This window comes from Lissotriton helveticus, chromosome 9 (assembly GCF_964261635.1).
Source record: "Lissotriton helveticus chromosome 9, aLisHel1.1, whole genome shotgun sequence".
Classification (NCBI taxonomy): domain Eukaryota; kingdom Metazoa; phylum Chordata; class Amphibia; order Caudata; family Salamandridae; genus Lissotriton; species Lissotriton helveticus.
The window spans coordinates 924,412,087-924,431,311 of NC_136070.1; positions in this window are offsets into that span (position 1 = coordinate 924,412,087).

Consider the following 19,225-nt stretch of genomic DNA (forward strand, 5'->3'; position numbering starts at 1 on the left):
TATTTTCATAACACTTGTGTGGTGTCCTTTCACTGGGTGTTCAAGGGGTAATGTGATGGTAAAACAGCTGGCTTAACACGCCCTCTAGAGTCTTAGCCTTAGACTGCTCGTATCCATGCTACTAGGATAGCTGGTCTATAAGGTTGACTTACAACCAATCATCAATAAGGGTTGTTTGGACTGATATATAGTGATCACTAGAATAGTGAGCACTGCACATCAGGCCAACTTCTCACATTGGTGAGCAGCGGTTGGGATTTGAGCTTGCTGTTGTTTTACCACACATGCCCTAAGAATATCTTGTGAAAGATCACATAAGTACTAAAGGTACATATAACTTAGCTTAGAATACTCTGAGTTCTACTGAACCAGCTGTTGTAGCTCCTAGGGCCTAGCACACCCTAAACTACAACTCTAGCAAGGGATCAGTAGGCAAACATATAGTGTAGGTAAGTGCACCACTTACACCTCACTAGAAAAGCATGTCGACTCAGGGGGACTCTACTCAGACTCCCCTGGTCAGTGTTGACCCTCCACAGGTCACTTCAAGATATGCAGCTCTCAGTTTCCAGGAGATGAGACAAATCTGTGTCTCCAGGAAACTGAAGCAGGGGTCTAACCCCACCATTCCCTTCTTAATAGGCCTCTTAGAGACTTATGATGCGAGAAAGCTTTCTCAGCTAGATGGGAATATGCCAGCCTTAGAGGGAACCTCTGGGGATCCAGATCTCCCCAACACTGATTCAGCAGTTGAGGAGGAGGATCAAGAGGTGCTCTCTGGGGATGAGGTAGACAAGAGTCTTGAGGTAGTCAGAAGGCTAACTAGGACCAACTTAGACTTACTTGGGCTAGGATCTGGGGGCCCCCCAGTACTAACCCGAAGTGGGCCTAACCTTGGAGTTAGGAGAGATAGATCTCTTTCTAGGGACTCCAATAGATCTCTGCACTCTAATGCCTCTTCTCAGGGGAGAAGGAATCCTCCACAGAGGAGATTTACTTCCCCTCAGAGAAGGGAGCATGAAGCTAGGATGAGACAAGCTGAACTGAGGATTGAAAGGGAAGAAATTGCCCTGGCCAAAGAGAAGCTTGCCCTGGCAAGAGAGCAGCAGATGAGTGGGCTAGCTCCCACTGGTGGCAGCAATCTCCCAAGAGATAGAGAGAAGGGTTTAGATACTAAACACCTGACTAAAATAGTGCCCCCCTTTAAGCAAGGGGATGACATCCAGAAATGGATGGCTGCTCTGGAGAGGGCCTGCACTGTGCAGGGCATTCCCCAGAGTCAGTGGGCAGCTATACTGTGGCTCTCCTTTGATGGTAAAGGTAGAGATAAGCTCCTCACTACAAGAGTGGAGGATGCTAATGATTACCAGGTCCTGAAAAATGCACTGGTTGATGGGTTTGGTTTAACCACTGAACAGTACAGGTTGCTGTTCAGAGACACCCAGAAAACTCAGTCTCAGGACTGGTCAGACTTTGTTGATTGTGCCACTAAGGCTTTGGAAGGCTGGCTACTGGGTAGTAAGGTTACTGATTTCAAGGGATTGTATAATCTAATTATGAGAGAGCAAGTCTTAAATAATTGTCAGAACCAGTTATTACACCAGCACCTGGTAGACTCTGATCTGACCTCTCCCCAAGAATTGGGTAAGAGGGCAGACAAATGGGTCAGAACCAGGATTAGGCCCAAGAACCAAGGTGGTGACCAGAAAAAGGAATCAACCAAGCCTCAAGAGAAGGGTGGGAATAAATCTTCAGATCAAACCACACCAGGGCCCCAAAAATCCTCTGAGGGGGGTGGGTCCCAGAATCCTTCCAACAATCAGAAGAAACCTTATTGTTATCCCTGTAAACAGGTGGGTCATTTGAAAACTGACAGCAGTTGACCAAAGAATAACAATAAGGAGAACATACCCCCAAGTAACATTCCCAAACCTCCTGTTACTACTAGTAGTAATCCCCCAGGTGGTGGGAGTGCCCCCAAGAATTTGGGTGCATTTACATTGGGAGTTCCTGGGGACTCTGGCCTAACCAGGTCCCCAAACTTAGATACTCTTGTCTGTGAGACTGGCATGGGGTTTGCCAACTTCACAACTTGTCCCAACACTTTGGGCAAGTACAGACAGGAGCCCCTCATCAATGGTATAAAAGTTGAGGCCTATAGAGATACAGGGGCTAGCATCACTATGGTGACTGAGAGTCTAGTCCCCTCAAGGCAACTTTTACCTGGTGCCACATACCAGGTGGTAAACATTGATGGAGTGAAGAAAACTCATCCCATGGCAGTAGTAACTCTCAGCTGGGGAAGTGTCACTGGCCCCAAGAGAGTGGCAGTGACATCCAACTTGCCTGTAGATTGCCTACTGGGGAATGATTTAGAGACCTCAGCCTGGGCTGAGGTAGAGCAAGAAACCCATTCTAGAATGGTAAACCCCCATGGTAAGGTTAGTGGGGCAGTGTTAGCCACAGCCCCAGTCCAAGATGTCCTCCCTGAACAGGTCAGGAGGGTTGTGCCAGTCACAACCCAATCTCAGACAACTTCCTTCCCAGAACAGGTTGTCAAGGCTGTCATGGTAACAGCCCACACCCAAACTGAGCCCCCTCCTGAAAAGGTTGGGAGAGTTGTGATGGCCACAGCTCAAACTCAGACAGATGACAGTGTTGTGAAGCCTGAAACTATGGATCACTCCACTCAGACAGAGAGTATTGAGGAGGAAGAGAAATCTCCCTCCCACCAGACTTTAGGAAAGGATCAGCCTCCTCAGGGAACTGATCTGACCCCTTGTGAAGAAACTGCCACAGAGGTAGTCAGGCCTAGCCTGGCAGAACCCCTGATGTCAGTGGACCCTTCCAAGGTGGGACCCAGTCTGGAGCAGGTAACCTGCCCCTCTCTACCCTGCCTCAGTCAGCCCAGGGCTGTAGAGGTCAGGGAGGCCAGTGTTGGACCCCAAAGGGCCCCCTGTCCAAAAGAATTTCCCAATCAGCAGATTAAGGGCACTGAAGCTAGTAGTCCTAGCCAAGTGAAAATAAAACATACTCCTGAGGGATCCCCCTTAAAATTAGTTAGGGACCTCCCACAGATGGACACTGTTGGGCACAGCCAAACTTGGGACCTGAGGGCCCCAGACCTGACCCGTCCCTCCAGTAAGCCAAACAGAGGGACCCAACCTCCAGCTGTAGGTAGCCAGAGGTTGACCCTGAGAGCCCAAAACAACTCAGTCTTGGAAAGAAAGGCCTATATGGTGGAAAATGATTGGAGGAAGCTGAGCCCAAAATTAGTGGAGCCTCACTTCAGTACTCCATTTCAGCACCAGCCTTTTTCTTTGACAAAACACACCACAGGTAGAGATTCCCTATGGTGGAGACCCTCAGACACCCTTAGGGTGAGGGATTGCTTAGTGGACCATGACATAGGGGGTAACCATGCCAGTGCTGGTACTTCCTTAAATGGCCACTTAGGTAATATAGGCTCACCTGGACAAGGATAGCCTTATCTCCTTTCGTTTGGGGGGGGGTTATGTAGGAAGGTTGACCCCTGACTATGGTTGCCCCCAACTTTTTGCCTGGTGTTTTGCTGGTTTTCTGACTTAGTTGACCTGAGGCCCTGCTGTTCAGGACCTCAGGCCCACTGCTCTCTCTGTAAAATGGATTCCATGTACCTTAGGTACATATCTAAATTGGATACTGAGTCACCTTATCAGTCCCTGTACTGTGTACCTTAGGTACCCAGGGCCTAGGTGTACCCAGGGCCTACCAGGGGCTGCAGCATGTATTATGCCACCCCTGGATGGCCATCCAAATCTGACACAACTGGCTGCTTGACAGCTGGGGCAAGGTGGTGTAATCACCCTTTGCTTTAGATATAGTATACCTATATCTAACCCTAAAATGGACACACAGATCTCCTATCAGTCACTCCTATAGCAGGCCTTAACAATCCTGAAGGCAGAGTGCTTGGAATCGTGTGAGATGGTGCTCTAGCATGAGCTGGGCCTGTCTGCGGCTTTCGGGATCCATCCCTTAGCCGTTTCCATGATATCGCATACCATATACTCTTAAGTGCATTATAATCCTCGCGGTTAAGTGCCAACTCTGGTATCGCTTTATCAAAACATGTCGAGTAAGGTGTCATACGAATTGGAATACTAACCCCTCGCCAATTCTGGCGACGGGGTTAGCATTCCACCCTTCTAGAGGGACACGACATGCATGTAACCTATAACCCGGTTAAAAGTCAGACAGAGCCTTAGCATCCACAAAATGGATGCTGCCACCGAGACACAAGTCTGCCCTCCTGTTGCTGGGAGTCCTCCCAGAGCAGGAGATAAGGACAAAGGGTTTCCTGCCAGGGGCGGTGCTAGCACCGTCCCAGACAGGGTTTTGTGTATTGTAAGTAGGCAGGGCTACAGAGGAAGGTGACTGCACGTGGCACCCCGGTGCTCACTGTGCATAGGCTGGCTGGAACCAGTTCCAGGGGCACTCCAGCCCCTGGCCTGGGGAAAAGCCCGCCAAGGAAGTGGGTGTAACCACCCCCCTCCTGGTCCCACCCATAGGGCAGGACCTAGTCGCGTGCCAGCCCCCTTTTCGCAGATAAAGGTAGAGACTGGCCCCCTTCCAAATCAGATCATCTTTGGAATCAAGACACGACTTTCTACGAAAGGACTTCAAGATTTCCTTCTTCAAGATTCTCCCTTGTGACTAAGGAGTAGTCACCCTGCATCCGCAGGCACCATCTAAAGAACACTGCGGTCTGCTGTAAGTCCTTCCTCCGGAATCCGACTGCCCAGCTCGACGAGAACCGGCTTCCCTGGCACCTCTGACCTCTACCCGCCTCTACAGCCCAGCTGAGAACCGTGGGTGCGACGAGACCTCAAGGGACCGGCCATCTTCAAGACTGCACGACTTCTTTCCAGCAAGCCCGCCGAGTAATCTACTGGTGAGTGCTTTGGGGTCCGAGAAGCCCCGACTCTGAGCAGCTCCAGCTCCGAAGTGCAGCCCCCCAGCATCTCCACGATCTGCGTGGGGCCCTTCTGCTTTCCGCTGCTCACCGCGTTGTTTGGTTACTAGCCCGTTGGCTTGTGGCCTTCCTGACGACGCCCGACGACATTTCTGCTGCTAGTCTGGTTGCTCCAGACTGGCCCTTGCTCCCTTCCAGAAGAGGAGCACCCCGGACCCCCCTGGTCCACTCAAGACGCCATTTTGAGTCCACCGCGTGGGCTTGAATTAGCCAAGGCTTGTTGCCCAATCCTGGGTAACTTCGACGCCAAGAACTTCATCCGACGTGGGACAGCTCGCACCTCCATCCTGGTCGCCGACAACGCCTCCTGGTCCGAGAGACTGCAGAGCCCAGCAGCGCCCACTCACCTGACTGCGGTGACTTCGCCCGGTGCCATCCTGGTGCCCACTTAATCACTGGCTAGTGATTCAAGAACTTGGTCCCCTCTGCTTTCAGGTTTTCTTCTTCCTTGATCCAGGCTTGGATCCATCGAACTTTTCTTCACTGGTCGCCTGCCAGCAACTTCTTCCTTCCAGGCTCCTGGTCCGGCAACGAGATCCCCGACGTCTTTTCAGACCTATGCAGCTGCAGCCCCTGGGCTAGGTAACTTCGGCACTTCGGTGTCCCAGCATAGCCTCACTATCCTAGGGTCAGGATCCACTGTCGTTTTCTTCCCACCAGGTCGGGTTCGCCCGTGAACACTAACTTTGTAAGTTTTAGCTTCCATAGACTTTGTCCCGCATCCCGCGTGAGAGTGCACACTCTGCACCCGAGTTCCCTAGGCCTCCTGCTAGTAATCTAAAGGTTCAGTAGTCCAGTCCTAGCGATCCCAAAGCCTCTGAGAATCGTTACTTACCTGCTAGTAATTCGCATTCCACTTTTTAGGTATATGGTTTTTCGTGCCCCTCGGGCATTTGTGTATAACGTGCTAACTTAAGTATTTTCGTAAGAGTTTTGTTGTGTGCTTAGCACCCTGTCCTCATAAAGAGTACAGGGTTGTTGTGATTCTAATAAATACATTGTTTATTTTCATAACACTTGTGTGGTGTCCTTTCACTGGGTGTTCAAGGGGTAATGTGATGGTAAAACAGCTGGCTTAACACGCCCTCTAGAGTCTTAGCCTTAGACTGCTCGTATCCATGCTACTAGGATAGCTGGTCTATAAGGTTGACTTACAACCAATCATCAATAAGGGTTGTTTGGACTGATATATAGTGATCACTAGAATAGTGAGCACTGCACATCAGGCCAACTTCTCACATGGTGCAGGTAGTGCTGTAATCTCTAGACACGTGTTTCTGAGTTTAGCCCATCATCAGTAGAGAGCAAAAAGTATTAAGAAGCAGAAAAAAGTCATCAGGGGTTGCTGAAATGGTGGCCAAGTCTTCACAGGACACAGTATCTCTCCACAGGCACACAGGTGCATCCCATGAGAGCTTGTCAGCTCGTTGGCTCAAGGGAGCCCTTTGAACACAGGGGGGAGGGAGCACACTGGCTCCCATCCCAGCACAGTTTACCCCATTGCTTCCTGGTAAATGCAGTACGCTTACTTTCAAGGTTGCTGTAGTCTTTCACCAAAGTTGGTGCAGGTAGTGCTGTTATCTCTAGACACGTGTTTCTGGGTTTAGCCAGTCATCAGTAGAGAGCAAAAAGTAATAAGAAGCAGAAAAAAAGTCATCAGGGGTTGCTGGAATGGTGCCCAAGTCTTCACAGGTCACAGTACTTCTCCACAGGCACATAGGTGCATCCCAGGAGAGCTCGTCAGCTCGTTGGCTCAAGGGAGCCTTTTGAACACAGGGAGGGAGGGAGCACACTGTCTCTCATCCCAGCACAATTTACCCCATTGCATTCTGGTAAATGCAGTACGCTTACTTTCAAAGTTGCTGTAGTCTTTCACCAAAGTTGGTGCAGGTAGTGCTGTAATCTCTAGACACATGTTTCTGGGTTTAGCCCATCATCATTAGAGAGCAAAAAGTATTAAGAAGCAGAAAAAAGTCATCAGGGGTTGCTGAAATGGTGGCCAAGTCTTCACAGGACACAGTATCTCTCCACAGGCATGCAGGTGCATCCCAGGAGAGCTCGTCAGCTCGTTGGCTCAAGGGAGCCTTTTGAACACAGGGAGGGAGGGAGCACACTGCCTCTCATCCCAGCACGGTTTACCCCATTGCATCCTGGTAAATGCAGCACGCTTACTTTCAAAGTTGCTGTAGTCTTTCAACAAAGTTGGTGCAGGTAGTACTGTTATCTCTAGACATGTGTTTCTGGGTTTAGCCTGTCATCAGTAGAGAGCAAAAAGTGTTAAGAAGCAGAAAAAAGTCATCAGGGGTTGCTGAAATGGTGCCCAAGTCTTCACAGGTCACAGTACTTCTCCACAGGCACATTGGTGCATCCCAGGAGAGCTCGTCAGCTCGTTGGCTCAAGGGAGCCTTTTGAACACGGGGGAGGAAGCACACTACCTCTCATCCAAGAACAGTTTACCCCAATGCATCCTGGTAAATGCAGTACGCTTACTTTCAAAGTTGCAGTAGTCTTTCACCAAAGTTGGTGCAGGTAGTGCTGTTATCTCTAGACACGTGTTTCTGGGTTTCGCCCATCATCAGTAGAGAGTAAAAAGTATTAAGAAGCAGAAAAAAGTCATCAGGGGTTGCTGAAATGGTGGCCAAGTCTTCACAGTACACAGTATCTCTCCACAGGCACACAAGTGCATCCCAGGAGAGCTCGTCAGCTCGTTGGCTCAAGGGAGCCTTTTGAACACAGGGAGGGAGGGAGCACACTGCCTCTCATCCCAGCACAGTTTACCCCATTGCATTCTGGTAAATGCAGTACGCTTACTTTCAAAGTTGCTGTAGTCTTTCACCATAGTTGGTGCAGGTAGTGCTGTTATCTCTAGACACGTGTTTCTGGGTTTAGCCCGTCATCAGTATAGAGCAAAAAGTACTAAGAAGCAGAAGAAAAGTCATCAGGGGTTGCTGGAATGATGCCCAAGTCTTCACAGGTCACAGTACTTCTCCACAGGCACGTAGGTGCATCCCAGGAGAGCTTGTCAGCTTGTTGGCTCAAGGGAGCCTTTTGAACACAGGGGGGGAGGGAGCACACTGGCTCCCATCCCAGCACAGTTTACCCCATTGCATCCTGGTAAATGCAGTACGCTTACTTTCAAAGTTGCTGTAGTCTTTCACCAAAGTTGGTGCAGGTAGTGTTGTAATCTCTAGACACGTGTTTCTGGGTTTAGCCCATCATCAGTAGAGAGCAAAAAGTAATAAGAAGCAGAAAAAAGTCGTCAGGGGTTGCTGAAATGGTGGCCACGTCTTCACAGGACACAGTATCTCTCCACAGGCACACAGTTGCATCCCAGGAGAGCTCGTCAACTCGTTGGCTCAAGGGAGCCTTTTGAACACAGGGAGGGAGGGAGCACACTGCCTCTCATCCCAGCACAGTTTACCCCATTGCATTCTGGTAAATGCAGTACGCTTACTTTCAAAGTTGCTGTAGTCTTTCACCAAAGTTGGTGCAGGTAGTGCTGTTATCTCTAGACACGTGTTTCTGGGTTTAGCCCGTTATCAGTAGAGAGCAAAAAGTATTAAGAAGCAGAAAAAAAGTCATCAGGGGTTGCTGGAATGGTGCCCAAGTCTTCACAGGTCACAGTACTTCTCCACAGGCACATAGGTGCATCCCAGGAGAGCTCGTCAGTTCGTTGGCTCAAGGGAGCCTTTTGAACACGGGGGGAGGAAGCACACTGCCTCTCATCCCAGAACAGTTTACCCCATTGCATCCTGGTAAATGCAGTACGCTTACTTTCAAAGTTGCTGTAGTCTTTCACCAAAGTTGGTGCAGGTAGTGCTGTTATCTTTAGACATGTGTTTCTGGGTTTAGCCCGTAATCAGTAGAGAGCAAAAAGTACTAGGAAGCAGAAAAAAGTCCTCAGGGGTTGCTGAAATGGTGCCCAAGTCTTCAGAGGTCACAGTACCTCTCCACAGGCACACAGGTGCATCCCAGGAGAGCCCGTCAGCTCATTGGCTCAAGGGAGCCTTTTGAACACAGGGAGGGAGGGAGCACACTGCCTCTCATCCCAGCACAGTCTACCCCATTGCATCTGGGTAAATGCAGTACGCTTACTTTCAAAGTTGCTGTAGTCTTTCACCAAAGTTGGTGCAGGTAGTGCTGTTATCTCTAGACGTGTGTTTTTGGGTTTAGCCGGTCATCAGTAGAGAGCAAAAAGTATTAAGAAGCAGAAAAAAGTCATCAGGGGTTGCTGAAATGGTGGCCAAGTCTTCACTGGTCACAATACCTCTCCACAGGCACACAGGTGCATCCCAGGAGAGCTTGTCAGCTCGTTGGCTCAAGGGAGCCTTTTGAACACGGGGGGGAGGGAGCACACTGCCTCTCATCCCAGCACAGTTTACCCCATTGCATCCTGGTAAATGCAGTACGCTTACTTTCAAAGTTGCTGTAGTCTTTCACCAAAGTTGGTGCAGGTAGTGCTGTTATCTCTAAACACGTGTTTCTGGTTTTAGCCCAACATTAGTAGAGAGCAAAAAGTATTAGGAAGCAGAAAAAAGTCATCAGGGGTTGCTAAAATGGTGCCGCAATACCCACAGCGTTTTCAGCGTGCGTGTAAACAGGGCAAATGTGCAGATATGCTTTTTACGTAGGCAAACACACGTAAAGAGCCAATCACGTAGAAAAATAGTAATTATAAAAGGTTGCAAATGTGTCACCCATCTTGGAATGTCACCTATGGGATGTAGAAACCATTGCTTATTATAGTATAACTGAACATACATTGTAAATCAAAATGATATGCCATTGAATCAAAGATTCAAAACGGCATAGTGGAGCCTTACAATAAAATATTTTTTTTAAATCTTCAATTAATCATAACAGGGCCTACAGTAAACACTTGCTTTAAACTGCAATTAAACAAGGCTGGAAACGTGTCACTATCTTGAAATGTTGTCTAAGGGAAGTTGAAGCCACAGCGTGTTTCAATCTAAGATAACAGAAATCATGAAACAAGCTTGTATGCCATCGCATAACAACATTTCAAAAGTCATAACAGAGCTTTACAGTGAAAATGTCCACATCTTCTAAGTCTGCAATTATCAGTCACACAAGTGCAATCAAATCTGAATGTGACAGAATCGGACTGCTCAAGGATGAAAGTGCTCATCACTCTTAAACATCATCCATAGCAATATATTAGCCATTGGTGGACCTATCTCAAAATAAAGCAAAAATTAATGGATAGTGCCACACGATTTGCAAAATTATAACGATCTACTGGTATAGCTACTTAACAAAAGCAGAAAAATCATAGTAAATATAATGAGCGGAACAATGGGACTGTCACGAAATCAGGCTGCCAGTTGTGTGACTATCAATCACTTCTCATTATCCATTGAGACATATCAATCATGATTTCCATAAGAAAATCACACAAATAAAAACACCAGATAAGCCGAAGCATGCGATCTCTAGTAAGAATTTGGAGAAATGAATTACCTTTTTGATATTCCTAATCTGTATGATTTCCATCTTTGTCTGAGCGTTTGCTTGTGGAAAGGATGCAGAAGTGCCATAAGTAGGGATGCAGGAGGTGCAGCAGGACCCCCAGAATTACCATGCTTGAGTTCTGAAGATAAATGAGGAATGAAGATGCCTTTCATCTTTATTGCTACATTTACAATCTACATTTGTTTTTATCTTGTCATATTTTCTGTGCATTCAACGACAATGATCATATATCACAATATGTCTACTGACAAATTGCTGCTTATTCATTTAACATGGAAATTGACATTTACATTTCTTTCTCTGCAAAGTGAGAGGATTTTGTAAAGTGAAACTAACAATCTTGCTGTTGTGAAAGGAAAGGCTGCTTGATATCATTTCTTTCTAAGGCACAACATTTAAATGCCTATAAATGAACTAAATATATTTCAAAATATATCAGCAACTAGAAGTGCAAAAGTGCGTTTTGTAATTCTGAAGTATGACGGAAACAAAGATTTCAATAAAATCAAAACAAATCAAGACACTTTTCTTAATGGCATATATTAATTGAAATCTGATTTCCAGATTATTGTTAGTGCGCTACACAGCTTTATCAGTAAAACAGTATGTCTATGCACAATTCAAAATTTGCGAACATACGTGACAAGAATTTTCAATTCTTTTAAGGACAAGGAGGCGAGATTTATGCTTTCTAATTTCTTTTAATAGAAATGCTCAGCAGCCACTCAGTAAACAGTATGAAAAGAGAAAAAACTACAGTTCCCATGAACACCAGGGTATCACATGGCATATCATAGAGTCACCAGTATAAAACGACACATAGAGAATACCACATCCTCTTTCTTTGGTGACTTAACAGTTCAAAATGAAAATAGGCAGTCCAATACGAAGATCTTAAAGGAGGAACTAACGGCACCAGAAATCCAAGGATAGGAAAAAAATGGATGCTTGCAGCCGCAGTCAACTGGAAACTGAAGACAGTCAGCAGGCAGGACGAACCAGGCTGGACAGAAACCACTATTTACGGTCAGAACCTGAAAAGAGACACAGAGCCGTACTACACATTCGGTATTCACCGAAGATCAAGAAACAAGGGGGGTAAAACAAGGAACAGTAATAAAACAATGCATCATGTGCAAATAGCTATAAGCAATATCAAGGCAACACATGCAAAAATGCAAACATGGGTGGGAGAATTCTCGCCTCCGTGTCCTTAATAGAATTGAAAATTCTTGTCACGTATGTTCGCAAATTTTGAATTCTATGTCAGGACAGGAGGCTCCGATTATGCTTGTTCAAAGCTGATCCACCACAACAGAAGCAATATGTGCAATAGGTTTATAATAAAAGGTTTTAAACACAGAATCAGATGACCAATCAGCGGCCTTCATAATGTCCTTCAAAGTCACTTCCATTGAAAAGGCTTTGAAGCCATAGACCCTCGTGCAGAATGTGCACCAAAGATAGAGAGATCAATACCAGCCTCAGACATGAGCCATCTGACCAAACAGGCCAAAGTAGCTGGTGTGACAAGACGAAAAGGCTTCTGTAAAGCAATTAACAATTGACTGTGCAGATCCTGTCGAAAAGGAGCAGTACTCACCTCATAATTTTTCAGACATTGAACTACGCAAAGTTTGGGATTATTGGGGAAAGACGGATAGGTGACAGAAGACGTGTTACATTTAGTACGTCTGGAAATAGCAAAAGAAACACCCTCAGGCGTGAAACTGCGACCTGCCAGGTCAAGAGCACGAACATCAGACACACGTTTGCAAGAAACAAGACATAAAAGCATAGTCAGTTTTGCCGAAAGCTGTTTGCGTGATAAATAAGAATTGGAAGGCCACGCCTCCAAGAATCGCAAAACAATGGAAACGTCCCACAGGGCGGCACACTTTGGACAAGGTGGTGTTGCTAAGCGAATACCCTTAAGCAACTTAGAAATCAAAGGATGTTCACCCGCAGACTTACCATCAGTATGGATATCACCCGCCGAGGTGGCCGAACGGAAATTGTTTACCCTGCGATAAGCAAGACCGGAGGAGGCGATGGAAGCTAGAAAATTGACAATCAGAGAGACATCCGCCAAAGCGGGATCCACCACCCGTTGAGCACACCAATCACACCATTGTTTCCAAGAACCTGCGTAACGTTTGTGTATACCGGGTGACCAAGCCTCATTGATAAATCTGGTAGCGTCACATGAAAGGCCTGGGATCTGCCAACGCTCCCCCAAATTTGCCACGCAACTAGGAGAAGACGGCCGGATTCGATCAGGGGATGAGGATTGCCAAGAGGGTCCAGCAAGAGATTCCACCGCTGGGGAAGAAGGAGCGGCATAGCACAACTCATTTCCAGGAGAACTGGGAACCAAGCCTGAGCCCTCCACAGAGGAGTGATCAGAATCAGCTCCGTCTGATAATGTCTTGCGCGAGCCAGGACTCTGGGGAGCATCATAAACGGGGGAAAGGGTAGCACAGGAACGACGGCCAGGGCTGCAGAAATGCATCCGTGGCCAGGGCTTCTGGATCCGGCCTCCAGCTGAAAAACTGGGGAAGCTGAGTGTTGAGGCGAGACACAAACAGGTCGATCTGACATTGACCCCAAACACAGGACAGAGAGCGGAACATGCGAGGATGAAGTCTCCAATCGCTGAAATCCCTAAGATGACGCGAATTCCAGTCCGCAATCAGATTGTTGCGACCGGGGAGATATTCGGCAATAACTGTGATCTTCCGCTGAAGGCAAAAGTGCCAGAAATCTTTGACGATCTCCGCCAAAATCCTGGACTTCGTCCCACCCAGCTTGTTGACATACCGAACCGCTGAAACGTTGTCCATGCGGAGAAGAATGCAACAATTGGTCTGGCGAGGAGATAGACAACGGATCGCAAAGGAACCCGCTAGCAGCTCCAGGCAATTTATATGGGGAGACAATTCCTCCTGAGACCACCGACCTCCCGTCGACAACGGACCGCAACGAGCCCCCCCAACCCCACAGGCTGGCTTTGGACTCTATCACCACCACCGGGGTTGCTCCGAACAGGGCTCGCCCATTCCATGCCTCCATGTGGTCCAACCACCATTGCATCTCCCACCTCGCTTCCTCTGAAAGAGAAACCAGATCTGAATAGCGAAGGCCTTTGTGGAGATGACGGATCTTCAAACGTTGAAGTGCCCGGTAATGAAGAGGGCCCGGAAAAATAGTTTGAATCGAGGAAGTCAACAGACCGAAAATTCGTGCTAAAGACCTCAACGACACACTCTGCTTGGTTAAAAACAAAGTCAACTCCCTCTTGATAGATCGAATCTTCTGATTGGGCAAGAGGAGTTGACAAGAGAGGGAATCGACCTGGAAACCCAGAAATTCCATCGATTGGGAAGGAACGAAGACTGACTTCTGAGGATTCACCAGAAAACCCAGAGACTGCAAGAGAGTGATGGACCACTCCAAGTGTGTCATTAACTTCCGAGGACAATCTGCCATGATCAGAATGTCGTCCAGATAAACAATCAGCCGAACTCCCCGAGCTCACAAAGATTCCACGACGGGCCTCAGAAGCTTCGTGAAGCACCAGGGTGCCGATGAGAGGCCGAACGGGAGAATCTTGTATTCAAACCAATTCCCCTGCCATTGGAGTTGCAGGAACCGTCGATGTGGACCGTAAATCGGGATCGACAGATACGCGTCCTTGAGATCGAGATGAACCAGCCAGTCCCCTTTCCGAAGAAGATCCCGCAAAAGATGGATACCTTCCATCTTGAAGTGGCGATAGAAAACCCCTCCATTGAACTCCTTGAGATTAAGTACCAACCGGGACCCGCCCCCTTTTTTCTGAACCAGAAAAACAGTGCTTGCAAAACCCTGAGTGTGGCGGGAAGTGTGAATGATCGCCCCTTTTTTCAAAAGGGAATCGATTTCCTCCAAAATGAAATTTTGATCTTGAAGGGAAAAAACCAGAGGAGGTGGAGGGTGGGATTGACGTTGGGAATGATAGAACTCTATCTTGTAACCCTGAGCAGTCTCCAACACCCATGCATCGTTGGAGATCAGACGCCAATTTGGGAGAAAAAATGTAATCCTGCCCCCTAAGACAACTTCCGAAACAGGAATTAACCTCACCTGAAGTGTTGGAATCCTGACGTCCACCTTGATTTCCGCCGTAGCGTCCTTTGCTATATTGGCCTCGTCCCTTACGAGAGGGATAGAAGTTGCTTTTGTTACTGTAGCCAGAGTCCTGACCTCCACCCCTGTGGGACTGGAATCCCCGCTGGGAATTCTGGTTGTTACCGCGGCCGAATGAACGTCCCCTGTTTCGTCCGGCCCTAGCAAAAACCGGGCGAAAGGCTCGTCTTAGAGAAGCCTGAGCCTTATCCAGCCCACTAAAGGTTGCCACAAATTTTGTCAACTCTTTCAGGAAAGGCTGGTCAAACAACAAACCCTGAGCTAAGGGACCGGACTCAGACGAGGATAGCTCTGCTAATTTAGGATCCAGCTTCAGAAGGATGGAACGCCTCTCAGAAGATATTGCACAATTAGCATTCCCTAATTGACAAATAGCCCTCTGGGACCATTCAATCAGCTCGTCAGGGTCTACCAGAGAGGAGGACTCCTCGGCTTGAAAGCCCTGGTCCAAGATCTTAGTAAGAGGACCCAACAAATCCAACATTTTATCCTGGCAGGAACGCCAGGCCCTATCAATACCTTTTTTCGGGTCCCTGGCATACTTTTTAAGGTAGGTGACCATGGTAGGGTCAACTTCCAGAGTGTCAGCCAAGTTGTCAGCCAAGTCTGGGCGTGGGCACTCGGACCGAAGGCGAGCCCGGACATCTTTTTCAAAAGGCTGACGAATGTACGCTTGAACATATTCGGCCACTGCGGGGGACGGGAGCCAGGAGGAGGAATTGGGATGGACAATGTCAGAAGGCTCAAAAGTAAGAACAGGTGGATTAGTTGGAGCATCAACAAAATGCTCTTTACGAACTTTCTTAGAAGGTGGGGGACCATCCTGCTCAGAAGACAAAGAAGATTGAGACTCATCAGTATCATCCTGAACCTGTGACGTGGAGGCCCTTTTAGAGGACGTACCAGAAGAGCGGCCAGAGGACAAAGCCTTCGCTAACTTCTGAAAATCAGACGCATGAGGATTACTAGGAGACTTGGAAGCACGAGAGGAAGAGGACGGCAACCAACCCTGTTGCTGCGCATATTGAGAAAGGTGATGTTTCAAAGGAGTAATAGCGCGCACAAGAGCCTTGTTAACAGAGTGCTGTACTCCATGGTCCAAAGCCTCGACCAAATCTTGCTCCATAGAATCAGAGGCATCATCCTCATAAAAATAGTCGTCCTCATCATAGTAACCTTCCATAGTAACACAATGGTTAACAATAATGCCCACAGAGGAGACTTGAATCCAAAATGCCTGCCAAAGGCACAATGCAGGGGGAGTGACAATGAACCCCAAAGCAAACCAACAACACACAGGAGAAAACCTGTGGAGAACAACAAATTAACAGTGGAGGGAGGGCTTGCTTAAAAGATGTCACTCTAGGCAAAGCCTATGAAAATTGTCCAGCCCATACGATAGTCACTGCGTTTGGGCGTAGGTCGGGGCTAAAAGGCAGGTTGTGGGCTTATGAGGCGAGAAATGCCAGTATTACAAAGCCTCTGTGTAGAAAACACGAAGAAAAACAACAAAAATGGCCGCCGCGCATGCGCGGTAACGGCCACCTGCCGGTAAATGTCAGGAAACACTTGCGCAGCAAGAGCGAGCGCTCCAGCCCCTAATCTCCCGCTCCACTTAGAGAAAGGCGCTGGCGAGTGACGCCCGAACCGGGGAGGCAAACGCGTGCTCCCCGCAACAAAGAACGAAGCGCCGAACGTGGCTCCAGCAATAAAACCGGCAGAAAGATCTGAACGAGCCAGTGAGGAAAGAAGAAGCACAGCCAATAACGCTAGCAAAGCGCTCCCCAAAGCAAAAAGTACAGTAAGCTAAGTAAGCAGATATTAAGCCATGAAACTCAATAATTCAGTAGAAATGATAAAAATGCACTTAACTGGCTGCGGAGCAGCAAAGAAAGAGGATGTGGTATTCTCTATGTGTTGTTTTATACTGGTGACTCTATGATATATCATGTGATACCCTGGTGTTCATGGGTACTGTAGTTTTTTCTTTTTTCATACTGTTTACTGATTGGCTGCTGAGAATTTCTATTAAAAGAAATGAGAAAGCATAATCGGAGCCTCCTGTCATGACATAGAATTAATGGCCATTTCAATAGAGAATGTGCGGTCTGAAAATGACAGTGTGCTACCACACTGTGCTTTTAGTAATATATTTGTGGCAGTGTGCTTCTAAATGCAACCCCTGCTAGACACCATGCCCTTACCGCTTACTTGCCGAATGGGAATGGCTGATATGCTAAACTTTTTGTTAGGTCGAGGACCTAAAGGCTGCGCTTGCGTAGTCTGGGGTCGGAGATTTTATGTCTTTAGGTAGGGCAGTTTAACCCGCCTCCCTGCCCCGACTCTCCTCCATTGGCTGGCTTCCTAAACGGAGGCCAGCCATTGGAGGAGAGATGCATCACTCCAATTTAGCCCCGTCTTTTTCGGATTTGGGGGCGTAAGTTTTGCTGTTTTTGAGACAGTGACGTTGTGTGTCACTCAGAAACACAAAACACGCCCCCAATTCCGAAAATTTCGGTCGCCATTTTTTTTTAAGTTGTTGTCTTCGGGGCAGGCCTGGACGCTGTTACTAAATGCTTGCACAAGGCAGAGGCTCTGGTGGCCGTCGATGTTAAATCTGTTCCCCCACAGGAGCTTCTAACCTGCTGCAAAGAGGGCAAAGGATGCTGAGCGTCCCGAAGGAAGCCAACAACGCCATGCACGTTAGCATGCTGGAAGGTACGGGGGCCGCAGTGAGGGCGGGGGAAGGATGTACTCGCGTCTCACACAGAAGTGAGCTACAGAGAAATTTCACTTTGCCGGTGGAACATTTGAAGGTGGGTGCCCTGGGCAACTGCCGACTTTGCCCATGCCTTTATCTCTGTGTTATGTTAACAGAGATCTGTATAGCGTCTTGCCGATGTTAAATGACCTCGCAGCGCTATCAAGTGCGGGTTGGGGGTCTCCGCGGAATTTGAGAAGAATCAATATAGCGTGGGATATGGCTGCGAAGTGGCACCCTGGCCAGGGTCACACCACATGCCAAAAGCCCTTTGTTGGCATCTTGGACCTCTCAATCCCATACATGCAACGCTATAAGTGAAATGACAGGTTCACAAAAGCAAATGTTTAAAATTGCGCTTTTTGGCTGGAAATGATGGATACAACATAGGCCCAACTCAACGAATTCGACATCTGACTGTCTTTAATACAAACGGTGAAGCGGGGGGGGGCAAAGTCCATTAGAAACCTCACGCGGCGAGAGGCTGGCAGGGTCGGGGAAATTCAGCCACATTTATTACACTTCCTCTAGTAGATGTGGCTTTACGGCCAGAGCTGCCGACTTTGGAGCTGGGGACCTAGGTTCGAGCCTCTGCGTCGGCTCTACATCCTGTGATTCTGGGCAGATCACTTCACCTAACCGTGCCTACCAATAATGAATGTGTCCTTGTGTAACATAGCTGGTGCTCATGTAGCGCTCCAATACCTTCGAGTCGAATTGACGCTATATAAATCTGGACAGTAAAAAAATCTGCAACGCAAGGCCGGTAGAGCTGGGGCATAGTCAGTCATATGTCGGAAATGTCGTGCCTGCCTAAGGCAGGATCAGTCAGTCAGCCACAAACGCCCTTACTTCACCTGCTCCCCGCATTCTTTCTGTGAGATGAAGCGCGATGAAGCCCTGGGGTTAATACATTCCATAACATAACCGAAAGGGGGCCAGACGGGCCGTGGGTCTTCAGTGCCTCTGAGGGAAACAGCTGCCCGACTGTGAGGGGGTAGCCAGGGACGTCCAGACCATGCCCAGCCATAGCTGAAAGCAGCTGTCGTCTACCTCCTCCCCCCATCCAGGGAGGCGGAGGCCTCTGGAGGGCATGAGAACCGAGCTGCAGTCCCAGGAGGGGGTGCCACCCGCCTCCCTCGCTCCCCCTCTCTCCCACCTTGCTCAATGAGCCTCCTTTCTGTCCCTGATGAATGGGCACAGGGACCCTGCAGTACCGGGGGTCACCAGTGGGGGGCGCCGCTTCTCTTTTTTCTTCTTCTGGAACTGAAGTCACTTAGCACCAGATACCTACGAAGCATTGTTTCAGAAAACAAGACGCTAAGAATAGAGACATTAATGAAAATCATAACAATAGCATATTCGTATAACGCTTAGTATTACAGCTCTTGTCATTGAAAATTAAATTACAAGTGCTACTATACCTCAACGTATTAATATACTATATTATAGTGGTTTTTTATTTTTTTACAGCGCGAACTAGGCTCCAAGGGAAGGGGTCAGAGCTCTATAGCGACGGCCGTACAAGGAACCTAAAGAGAGAGCGACCCCGGGCTCCAGGAAGTGTAGGAAATACATTTGTATAAACGAAGACTTCCTTTAAAGCGCGTAGTGCACACCGCAGAGAGACGTGTACCTGTGTGACAGGGGGTAATAGGTGAATGAATGGCCCCGGTGGATTATGCACGTGAGTACGAATTTCCTCAAAAAGCCGGAGGCTGCCCTCAAACTATGACAAGTTGAGCCATCATTCACTGCTGGCGAGCCCC